Below are 12,078 nucleotides of genomic sequence, written 5' to 3' on the forward strand. Positions count from 1 at the left end.
CCGCCCCGGCCTCCGCCTACCCGCGGTCGCACTCTGCCCACTCCGTCCGGCGGGGTCCTCGCATCTCGCGAGGCGGGGCAGGGAGGCCGGAGCCTCGCTCCCCGGCGGCGCGCCGCTCGTCGTAGGACAGCCGGGTGAGCACGGCTTGGCCGGGATCAAGCCCATCCATCGCGCGCGCGGCCGCGACCACAACTACTTCCGGGTGAGCGGGTCGCCGACCCTGTGGCCCCGCCCCTCCGCCGCCTCCGCCTGCCGCTCGGGCTGCGGCTCCTCCCGGGGGCTGGTTCCCGCTGCCTGAGCCGCGGCGCCCCGGGGACACCGGCGTGACTGGCTGACCGGCCGCCGGCACCGGGAGCTGCCGTGTCCAGCCCGGCCCGCCTGGCCGGGGACCTAGGACCGAGGTCGCCCTCCGCGCCCCTCGCCCTTTGCTCCCCGCTCTTCGCCCCGGCGGGCTCCCGGCGGGCGGGCGGGCCGCGCTCCGGCCCTTCCCGGGCGGCGCCGCAGCCACTGCCCGCGTCCAGGCACAGGTAAGGGCTGCCCTTCCCGCGGTCCGGGGGGGAGCGGGGACGGGGGCCCCCTTCCCGGCCCCTCCAGCCCGGGGTCCGCGCCGCCGCTGACCCCTGCTGGGGGCCGGGCTCCCCTGGAGCTGGCCGCGTCTCCGGGCGGGCTCCGGGGTCAGGGTCGCCCCCCGCCGCCCGCGGTCCCCGGCTTCTCGCCTGAGGTCTAACGCGCACCCTGCGTCCTCGCGAGGGGAGGGTGTTACTCGGTGGTAGCAGAGATGAGCTGGGCTGCTGTCCCTCCGCCTCGGGTGCTCGTGGCGCCTTCTCCTCCTTCCCGGACGCGGCACCCTCTCGGGTCTGTCCCAGCCGGTCCACCCTGGGAACGGTGTCAGGCCGGTGGGGGGCGTACATTTTTTTTTTTTAATGGCCTCCCCCCCCCCCCCCCCTTCCTCCTTGACCTGAACTGTAGTGCAGGCATAACTGGCGCTTGCTAGGAGTGTCAGGCTTCATGCTTGACTAATAGGGGGTGTTATGCACACCCAGATTGTTAAGTTATACTAGGATAGTCCAGTCAGGCCTGCTTCTCCTGCCTGTGAAGATCCTGCAGGAAGCAGGAAGACCTAAGGAAACCCACCTTGTTTTCTTTCTTATTGGGGGGTGGGGGGGCGCAAAAGGGAGTGAGTTGGGGAAGCGGAAAAGTTCAGGTGTTTGCTCTACTTTTTTTCACTGTGGGAGATACAAATGTCAGGCTGCTGAGATGTGGCTAGAGAAATATTTTATCCTAAACTTTAACTAATTTGTAGCTCATTTTCTTTTGAGTTTCCATTTAATGACTCAGCATTTCTGCCATAAATAGAAAAAAATCCAAACCTGTAGAGTAGGTTAATTGACTGAAAGGTGTGTGAGGATAACAGAGTGGCCATTCCTTTTTTTTAATCACAGTAGGAAGGGAATGTGGATACAGTGATGGCATCAGAGAGGGAGAGGCGCAGGGGATGGATGGATGATTTTCGTAATGTTTAAAATAACATTTTTTTTTCAAGATAACATTTTATTTTGGGGATAAATCTGTTTTTGGAGGAGGCACAGTGTTGCAGATAAGAGTGAGTTGGCTGGGATTTGAGGCTTTGCTGTGGTTTGAAAGTCTTGCAGAATTAACCCTGTTTTACCAACATCATGTTCTGTTTAGCAAATACACAGATGATGATCTGGTATTCTAGTGATGTAGAGTAAGAATTTTGGAAAGGGTGATTCATATAGGAAGTTAGGTCACTACTTGGTGAATCATTGATTTGGATCTTAAAATTGGAGTAGAGGAAAGCTAGAAGTTTGTTGCTGCCTGTTTTATTAGGTGCCTTCACTCATTTTATAGTAAGTGTTGTATTACACTTTAAGTTTGTTGCTGGATATTTATTGTCATGAAGTGTGGTAAAGAAATAAAAATTGAACTTTTGCAGAAAGTTTGGATGTAGAATTGTTTGTTAGTTCCTAAGTGGATTGTTGTGAGTTTTGCCCATATTTTGCCCAATGTGGAAGAGAAATGAAGGGCTCTAGAAACAACATCAGTGAAAAGGAGAGCTACCATCCTTAAGGTAGGGACAAGTTCACTGAAAGAACCTGCAGTATACGAAATAGTCTTTTGAGTGAAAGGTTTCACCCATTTTGCAAATCTATCCTTAAAAATGTGGAATGAGACTATATATAGTGACTTCTTATTTAAGTTCTGGTATAGAAGAAAGTGTGTAGTGAAGTTGTCATTTATTATTGGAATGAATTCATTTAAAACTAGAAATAACTTTTTATGCTGAAATGTAACTTGATCATTTTGGCTTTTAAAATGTTGTTAAGCAAAATAACTTGGAATCACAGAGTTCTTGATACTCTTAGACTGTTTTCCTTTTCTTCTTTCTGGAATTCAGCTTATTTTACTTTGATTTTCATTTATAAAGAACTTTAGTTATCTGTGATAAAGTAATGGTAAGTTTACCCTGTTGGTCTTGCTGACCAAATTCCTTTAATGCTTTGACTAAATTTTGGCATCTTGTTTCCTAGATTATTGATTCTTAATTCAGAATGTTCCCTAATGCTGCTTTTGATTTTTGTCTAGCCAATAGTGACATAAGAGTTTCAGTTCCCGTGATCAGAGATTCCCCTTTGGAAAATCCCTTGTGGAAACCACCGTCACTATCACTGATGGTCTGGACAGGTAGATATTGAAGAGAAGCCTTCTTAGGTCAGGATTTAAGCATCTCTGTAATGAAAGAAAAAGCGATAGGGAGAATATATTTGACAAAGTAGATTCTTTCTCTCTGAAAACAAAAACAGATCTTTACTAGAAATGAGAGGGAGGGAGCAGTTTATTGTAAAGCTCTTTGTGAATTGCTTCCCCTGCTCTTACTGTAAAAAGAAACAGAATTGATGATGGATAGATTCCCTGCAGTGTGCTGGGAATGTTGATGAGGGTCACTTAAGAGGAAATAAATTCTTCTGTCCTCACCTATCACTGCACCTACAAAAGGCCCTTTCATAACCTTTTCCTTTTAGATAGTTGCTTTCTCTCTGGAGACTCTGAGTGGAGAGATGGTCCTTTAACCAGGAAAACCTACTACCTTGTCTAGTTTGCAAATAACGAATAGACTTTATGACCATCATTTCAGAACTCTTAAACTTCAGAAGGAAGAAATTGAGCAAATTTACTCTGTGAGTAAAATAACTGTCCATTTCCTCCATTTTCCCCTGTAAGATGATAGATAGGACACCTATGGAACTGATTAAAATATACATTTTTTTAAATTTATTGATTTTTAGAGAGAAAGAAGAAGGGGGGAAAAAAAGGGGAGGAACATTGATTTGTTGTTCCACCCATTTATGTAGTCATTGGTTGTTTCTTGTATGTGCCCTGACTGGGGATTGAACCTGAAACCTTGGCATATCCAGATGATGCTCAAACAGGCTGAACTCACTGAGCAGGGCAAAATGATTTTCTGTGTGTGTTGCCCATTGCACTTTTAAAACTTACTGGCCTATAATAAATTGGGCCAGATTTAAAAGGGATCAAACAATGGGCTAAAAATTCGGTTTATCATCATGTTATACTTTTTCATTTGTTCTATTATTTCTGTATTTTGGTGGGGGGACAGAGAGAATTCTAGCTGTTTCTTTTAAAAATTTTAAAAAAGCCCCATATATTTGTATTGATTTCAGAGAGGGAAAAGAAGAGAGAGAGAGAGAAACATCAGTGATGAAACAGAATCATTGATCAGCTACCTACTGCATGCCCCTTACTGGGATCAAGCCCACAACCCTGGCATGTGCCCTGATTGGGAATTGTGACCTCCTAATTCATAGGTTGATGCTCAACTACTGAGCCACACTGGCCAGGCTATTCTATTTCTTGAAGAAACTCTGAGATTTGTTGCATATGCATGCTTTTGTTTTGGTCTAGTGTAGGGACAGCAGTAGATAAGAGTAGGAATGGTTAAGAAGAGGGGGGAAATGGCATACATGGAAGGAGAATGCTCATCATGGATTCAGTAGATTTTTGCAGGACATTTTAAAATTGATAAGACATTTAAAAAGAAAACGTTATATAATGAAAAGGAAAACAACTTTCTATGCTAAACTTTTCTCACTCCCCCACCCTCTAATCCAAGCAACCACTGTTAATGGTTTCCTGTATACCCTTCTCCAAATTTTCCATTACATATGTAATCACATATGTTTAGGAGAAATGTCCTATTCCTTTCATTCTTACCCTTGATATGTCTCAGAGCTCTTTCTATATTAGTACATATGTCTATCTGATTTTTTTAAAACTTTTTTATTGAATTTATTGGGGTGATATTGGCTAATAAAATTGTATAAGTTTTGGGTGTACAATTCTATAATGCAACATCTGTACATTGTATTGTGTGTTCACTACTCTTAAGTCAAGTCTCCTTCCATCACCATTTATCCCTCCTATATCCTCTTCTACTTCCGCTGACCAACTTTCCCATCTGATTGTTTAAAAAGACTGGATGTCCTGCCTAATGTAGATGAACCATAATTGATTCATTTTCCATAATTTATTTTGCCATTTCCTATTAATAGGCATTTAGATTGTTTGTAGTTTTATACAAATGCTGCTATAGTGAACAACTCATATATAAGTCTTTGTACTAGTCCATGAGTATGTATATGGAATGTATTTCTGAAAGTGTGATTGCAGTATTGTGAAATCTAAAAGTTTATTTCAATCCTATATTTGGCTTTATTTTATAATAGAAGTTAACTTATTTCTTAACCTTGCAGAGGGAGAAAGGAGCTCTTAATTACTTGTATTACTTATCCTTCTTTCCATTTAAAAAAATATTGCAACTGTATTTTATAAGACAATTTAAAACATTTTAGAGTGACAGGTGGTTAATTTTATTTGTCCCTGTCAGGGTAAATATACTGTAGCTTAAGGACTGGTACTGTTATGGACAAATCACTTCATTTATAATTGGTAATAGTTAAATGAATACTTTTTGTAGTAGGTTGATTGTTTTAGAATTTTATGACCAATATCGATTAAAAACATTGTATATAGTTCTTGCCCTGCTGAACTTCTTGCCCTGCTGAAGTCTGCTACTATGTTTTTAGTCATGAGGGAAATAAATAACCCAAGTCTCTTTTTCCTTTATCTTCTTCATCCCAGTGTATTCATAATAAAATAAACCTCTGTGGAGTTTGAGATCTAAAAATCCTTTCGCAAACCAGAGCGCTATTGATGGGTTAATTTCCCAAGGCAGGAGGTAGGCACAGATTCAGTCTTTATTTTGCAGTGTTGTGAGCAGGATAAAGGAGGTTTAAATTTTTTAATTTCTATGTTATGTAGCTCACTCATGACTAGAGGAGGTTCAGGAATCTTTGCCCTTTTAACATGAGAGAGACTAGAGAAAAAAAAGTGCTAAGGGGCTAAGGTGTTATGATGAAGTTGGAACTTGTGAGTGGCAGTTTCCCTGGCTGGTGCCCAGGGTCTATTTTGAGGCCTTGTCAAAGCTTGCCTGACAGAACCTACCACATAACTGTAATCTGTCCTGGTCCTGCTGTGAATCCGGAAGGCCCGTGGTTTAGGGAAAGTGGCATCCACAGAAGAGGGAGCCTATAAAGGACATTTGCCTTCAGAAGATTAAGGCTACATTTTGAGGTGAAAATCTGCTTAGCATGCATACCCTAGGATCCAGGGTTTTGCCTTCCTTTTTAAAGGAAAGAGCATGATCAAGGAAAACTAATGAGGAAAGTGTTTTAGAAAAATGTGCACAAGCAAGAGCACAGGACTGTATCAGTATTGATATTACATTCTGGTTCTGAGAGTGTTTGCCAAGAATCAGCCACATGTTTTACAACAGGGGAAAAACATTACTATTACTGGCATAGGGAGGCCATGCCCCTAGTTGAAGTAGTCTAATTCAGAGACCTTCACACTTGTCATTGGGATCAAAAGGACACTGGGAGTGATGAGCTGTTTTGCAGGATTATTTTGAGTTCATACAGAGAGATTAGCTTCTGCCCAAATCTCATTCTCTTCTTCCCATAGAGCTGTTAACAGTGCAATATCATGAAGTTATCTCTTTAAACACTTGGTTATTATCAGACTAGAGGCCCGGTGCATGAAAATTCATGCACTGGAGGGGGGGTGCGGTCCCTTAGCCCGGCCTGCCCCCTCTCACAGTCCGGGAGCCCTCAGGGGTGGGAGGCGACCCGGTGATGGGGGAAGGCAACGCCCCTTCATACCTCTGCTGCGGCCACTGCTGGCAGCACAAGCTTCGGCCAGCCCTGGTTACCTGAGCCTTGGGCAGCCCTGGGCAGCTGGGTAGCTGCCATCCGAGGTTGGCCTGCACCTCAGGCCGGTCCTGGGGGGTTGGGGGGTTGAGGGGACTGGGGGACTCCGGCGGCAGGCACGTGGAGCGGCCAGGCCCGCCTAAGGGCAGGCCTGGCCTTGCTGCGCACCTGCCACCCCAGCGGGGCTGAGGGGACTGGGCGCCACCATCTTGTGGCTGTGAGTGCCACCATCTTTGAGGGTGTGGCAGTCGATTAGCATATTCCCTCCTTATTGGCTATGGGTGCCGCCATCTTTGAGGGTGGGGTAGTCAATTAGCATATTCCCTCTATTGGCTGTGGGCGTTGCCATCTTTGAGGGTGGTACAGTTGATTAGCATATTCCCTCTTTATTGGCTGTGGGCACCTCCATCTTTGTGACAGCGTGAGGGTAAATTAGCATATTCCCTCTTTATTAGATAGGATGGTAGCTCCCAGCATAGCTGCCTGTACCATGTGCTTCTCATAAAAACCTTGGTGTTTTCTATACTTAGAGAATGAAGCGCTTGAGTTTAAAGTTCTTTAACTGATCTCACTTGTTAGACTAGAAAGCTGTAAAAGAGCTTAGTGCTCCACCCTTTGGACCAAGGTTCATCTCACCACACTTAGCTGTAACCTGTATTGCAGTAAAGGTTGTTTGAGGAGTTTGGCATACAGACTTAATTTACAGATGCAAAGCCTGCATCCTTTCTTTTGCTTTAGATTAGGTTGTGACTCCAGGAAATTAGTTTTTTCTTGCCCTTAGAAATTTGGTTGGTGGCATTTGATGAAGATGTTTTTAGTATTCAATGTGAGAAGAAAAAATAAACTGTTTTTTTCTGGGTTTTTTTTTTTGTTTGTTTTTTTCTCCTTCTCTGTTCCTATCACCTGGTTTATTCCTGTATGTTCCTTCCCTGTTTCAGCCTTTTACTCCCACCTTCTTACCCCCCCCCCCCAAAAAAAAAAAAAAAAGAAAGAAAAAAAAAAGTGAGGTTAGAGCAGAGCAGAGCAGAGGTGAGACAGTGAAAAAGAGGTTGGGAAAGCCTCAGAGTACAAGCTTTACTTATACAAAACATGCATATGAGCATGTTTTGATTCTCAGAAGTGGGATATTAAAACCTTTTTAAAAGAATCATAGTTCATCTCTTCCATTGTTTTCACTTTGAGCTCTGTATATCTTGGTTTTCCTTATTATGAATGCCAACATTTTAACTAGTTGTGTTTTTTTTTTTTTCTTCTTCACCCAAGGACATGTTCATTGAATTTTAAGAGGGGGGGGGGGGAGGGGAGAGAGATCTTAATTGGTTGCTTCCCCTACACGCCCCAAATGGAATCAAAGCCACAAATCCTAGGTATGTGCCCTGACCAGGAATTGAACCTGAGACCTTTCGGTGTATGGGACAACACTCCAACCAATAGAGCCACACAGGCCAGGGCTTAACTACTTTTGCTATAAAATATATCTGCTTTAGGAAACAAATTTAATTTTTTAAAAAATATGTTTTTATTGATTTTTAGAGAGAGAGGAAGGGAGAGAGAGTGAGAGAGAGAGAAATATCTATGAGAGAGTTGCCTTCTGCACACGCCCTACTGGGGATTGAGCCCGAAACCTGGGCATGTGCCCTGACTTGAAATTCAATTGGTGACCTCTTGGTGCATGGGTGGATGCTCAACCCCTGAGCCACATAGGCTGGGCAACAAGTTTAATTTTTAAGTTACTTGTTCTGATCACTTTGTTATTCTTTCAACATCCCCCACTTTTTTAAGTGGAAACATTTTACCAGCTAGGAGCAATATTTTGGCTCTCTTTTTTCTAAGTTAAAGAGAGTACAGTATACTGTATGCAGAGGATTAGGATGTTTAAATATTTATTTTCCTGTTAAGTGGTTTAAATCATTAATAATAACAAACAGTACAGTTAGTAAGCATACATGTTGTTGCTTTAAAAAAAAAAATTTCAGTTAAGTGACCCAAGGATTATAAGACTAAAGAAAGAAATGGGGGGTGGGGGGGGAATCAGTTTTGGAGTAGATGTTTCTTCCCCTGTCATGGATATTACTATATCTAAGAGGATGGTCAAGGAATTGAGATAGCCACTGCTCACCTCTGTTACCAAACTCACCTTTTGTTACCCATCCCAAGTTTTTGTTTTTTTTCTTCCCTAAATTGTGGTAAAATATACATGACTAAATTTACCATTTAAACCATTTTTTTAAATAAATCTTTATTGTTCATATTATTACAATTGTTTCTCCTTTTCCCCCCCCATATCTCCCCACCACCCACTTCCCACCCCCCTCTGCTCTTACCTCCCCCCCGTTGTCCTTATCCATAGGTGTATGATTTTTGTCCAGTCTCTTCCCATACCCCCCACACAGACACCCCTTTCCCCCTGAGAATTATCAATCCACTCCCATTCTATGCCTCTGATTCTATTATGTTCACCAGTTTATTCTGTTTCTCAGATTTTTAATTCACTTGGTTTTTAGGATCACTTGTTGATAGATATGTATTTGTTGTTCATAATTTTTATCTTTACTTTTTTCTTCTTTTTCCTCTTTTTAAAGAATACCTTTCAGCATTTCATATAATACTGGTTTGGTGGTGATGAACTCCTTTAGCTTTTTCTTATAACTTTGCTGGGTAGAGTAGTCTTGGTTGTAGGTTCTTGCTATTCATCACTTTGAATATTTCTTGCCATTCCCGACTGGCCTGCATAGTTTCTGTTGAGAAATCAGCTGACAGTCGTATGGGTGCTCCCTTGTAGGTAACTAATTGTTTTTCTCTAACTGCTTGTAAGATTCTCTCTTTGTCTTTTGCCCTTGGCATTTTAATTATGACGTGTCTTGGTGTGGTCCTCTTTGGATTCCTCTTGTTTGGGGTTCTGTGCACTTCCTGAACTTGTAAGTCTATTTCTTTCACCAGGTGGGGGAAGTTTTCTGTCATTATTTCTTCAAATAGGTTTTCAGTATCTTGCTCTCTCTCTTCTTCTGGCACCCCAAAAATTTGGATATTAGTACACTTAAAGCCATCACAGAGGCTCCTTACACTATCTTCACACTTTTGGATTCTTCTTTCTTTCTGCCTCTCTGGTTGGGTGTTTTTTGCTTCCTCATATTCCAGATCTTTGGTTTGACTCTTCGGGTACGGTGGTCTACAGTTGAGTGTCTGTATATTCTTTATTTCAGACAGTGTATGCATAATTTCTGACTGGTCCTTTTTCATTTTTTTGGTATTCTCATTAAGGTCCTTGAAGGTCTCTTCAAGTTTCTCAGCGGTTTTTAGAAGATTCTTGAGTAACCTTATAAATGTGGTTCTGAACACTGTCGTCCAGTAGTTTACTTTCCTCCATCTCTCCTATTCGTGACATACTTCGGTGTCTCCGCATTTTGGCTGCCTCCCTGTGTTGATGGAGTGGCTTTGTGTGGTCAGTCACCTATAGGGGCCGGTAGCTCAGCTTCCCCAATCACCCTAGGTGGTCGCTCTTGGTACACCCCTTTGTGGGCTGAGTGGAAAGTCTTGGTGTAGTTAAAAGCCTTGATTGCTGTTGGTACACTGGGAGGAATTGACCTCCAGGCCAATTGGCTGTGAGGACCTGCTGTGTCTATAACGGAAGAATTGCTGTGCTGGAGACACAGTAGGGCTTTGTTGCTCACTGAGTCTGCCTCTTGAATGTGTCCCTTGTGAGAGTGGTTGAAATCTGGTGTCGTCCACACCGACCACTAGATACCCTAGTGTCTGGATCTCCAATGGGGTGCAGGTCTGAGGCCTCCCAGCAGGAGCTACAGCAAGAGCTACAGTTTTCTCCTCTTTGCTTGGGCGGTTTTGGAGCAGTCTGACTGGAGCTGCAGTTAATTTGGTTGAGCTGCCACAGAACAGGCCATTTATATGTAAAAGCCGCTGTGTGGAGCCTGGGCGGGTTTGTAGAATGTGCGGGGCGGGGTCTCAGGGTGGGGCGGGGTCTCAGGGTGTCACTAGGCTGGGGCGTGGCCAACGGCCATGGCTGCCTTCAGCCGTCTCTGCCTTTCCGCGTTTCCAAGTCCCCGTGTCCCGCGCTCCAGTGCAGCAAACCCTGATTGTTGGGCGCACCTCTGCAGAAAAGTCACTCTCACTCTCCGACCTGATGGCCGAGAATCCAGCTTCTCCCGTAGGCGTCTGGGTCCCCCGCATGTCCCCAGAAACTGGAGTTCAGAGTGATCGGGAGTTTGTCTCCCTTCGGTTTGAAGAAAAGCCGCGCGCCCAGTTGCCCGCTGCCAGCCCGCTTCGCGCACACCTCCGTACCTCAGCTCTCCAGCGTTTGCGCTCCCTTCTCTTCTTAGTTGTAAATCTACCACTCAGCCAGCTTTCCCGTGGTTCTGGGTGGTAGACGTTTTGCTTTTTAGTTGTATTTTTGAAATTGTTGTGCGAGGCGGCAGTTTAGTTGTTTAACTTTGCCGCCATCTTGGTTCCTCCCTCCATTTAAACCATTTTTAAAAAGTATTCTTTTTTATTGATTTCAGAGAGGAAGGGAGAGGGAGAGAGAGATAGAAACATCAGTGATGAGAGAGAATCATTGATTGGCTGCCTCCTGTACACCCTACACTGAGGATCGATCCCGCAACCCGGCCATGTGCTCTGACTGGAGATCTAACTGACCTCCTGGTTCATAGGTCGATGCTCAACCACTGAGCCACACTGACCAGGCATTTTCTCTTTATTCTTATAAAAAGGAGCCAAGTGTTGGTATTAGGACTTTTATGAGTAGAAGTAAATGCAAATTACGGGGAACTCATTGCATGTATCTCTGGATTGGAGTGGTACTTGGATTAGCTACTCTCACAGCTGTGCTGTTTGTTAGCTCTGCTCTTCTCTGCAATCATTCCCCATGAACATTATACTTATATTGCATTATGTCTCCTTGTTGCCTTCTGGTATCTTGCCTACCATTCAGGATATTCATTTGCCCTTTCTATCTATGGCAGGTTTAAGCTAAGCAAAGCTGACCAATAAACATGGCTCCAAAGAGGGAAAATGTTAACATTTTCCTTTCTCATATAAAAACTAGAGGCTTGGTGTACGACATTCACAGTCTGGGACCCCTTGGGGGATGTCCGCCTGCTGGCTTAGGCCCAGGGGGATCGGGCCTAAGCCTGCAGGCGGACATCCCTCTCGCAGTCCGGGGTTCTTGCAGTCCGGGACCCCTTGCTCCTTACCGGCTTCTGGCTGAGCGGCGCTCCCCCTGTGGGAGCACACTGTCCATCAGAGGGCAGTTCCTGCATTGAGCGTCGGCTCCCTGATGGTCAGTGCATGTCATGGTGACCAGTCATTCCACCATTCGGTTGATTTGCATATTAGGGTTTTATTATATAGGATTACTTTCTCATATAAAAATATCTTGGGTCGCTATTATTTTTTTTCCAGTGAGTGAGCTACAGGGGGTGGAAGGAATCATAGAGGTCTTCAGGGAAACCTGAAATTTTCAAATAATTTTTCTCTGATAATAAAAACATGTAGTCTTAAAAATTGATGTGTTTTTTTTCCAGAACTTTGAGGACATTAGTGGTTGCTTTTTTGTTATAATTTGACCTTTTGATTTGAGTCAGATTTTTAATTTTAAAGTTTAATTCAATGGTGTTTATTCTGTTTAAAATTAGCAATGTGTTTTTCATTTACTTAGAATTTCATTATGTCTCTAAGAGTGATGGTTAATGTTAAATCTGGTAGAAAATTATGGTTTTACCAGAGATGACCAACATAAATTTTTAGTCCTATTTTG

General features: G+C 43.8%; 1 protein-coding gene across 6 annotated transcripts in view; it reads left to right on the top strand.

Moving 5' to 3' along the window:
• The first annotated feature begins 240 nt into the window (after positions 1–240).
• The window catches only part of LRRFIP2 (LRR binding FLII interacting protein 2), a 98,067-nt gene continuing 86,229 nt past the window's right edge, over positions 241–12,078 (top strand). For 5 of the 6 annotated variants that reach the window (XM_079794988.1, XM_079794983.1, XM_079794986.1 and 2 more), the window contains exon 1: positions 241–527. The gene's annotated coding sequence lies outside the window, so the exon portion shown is untranslated. The remainder of the gene's footprint in view (positions 528–12,078) is intronic. The other variant, XM_079794984.1, reaches the window with a different exon arrangement.

The sequence above is a fragment of the Cnephaeus nilssonii genome (assembly GCF_951640355.1).
Source record: "Cnephaeus nilssonii genome assembly, chromosome: 17".
NCBI classification, from domain to species: Eukaryota; Metazoa; Chordata; class Mammalia; order Chiroptera; family Vespertilionidae; genus Cnephaeus; species Cnephaeus nilssonii.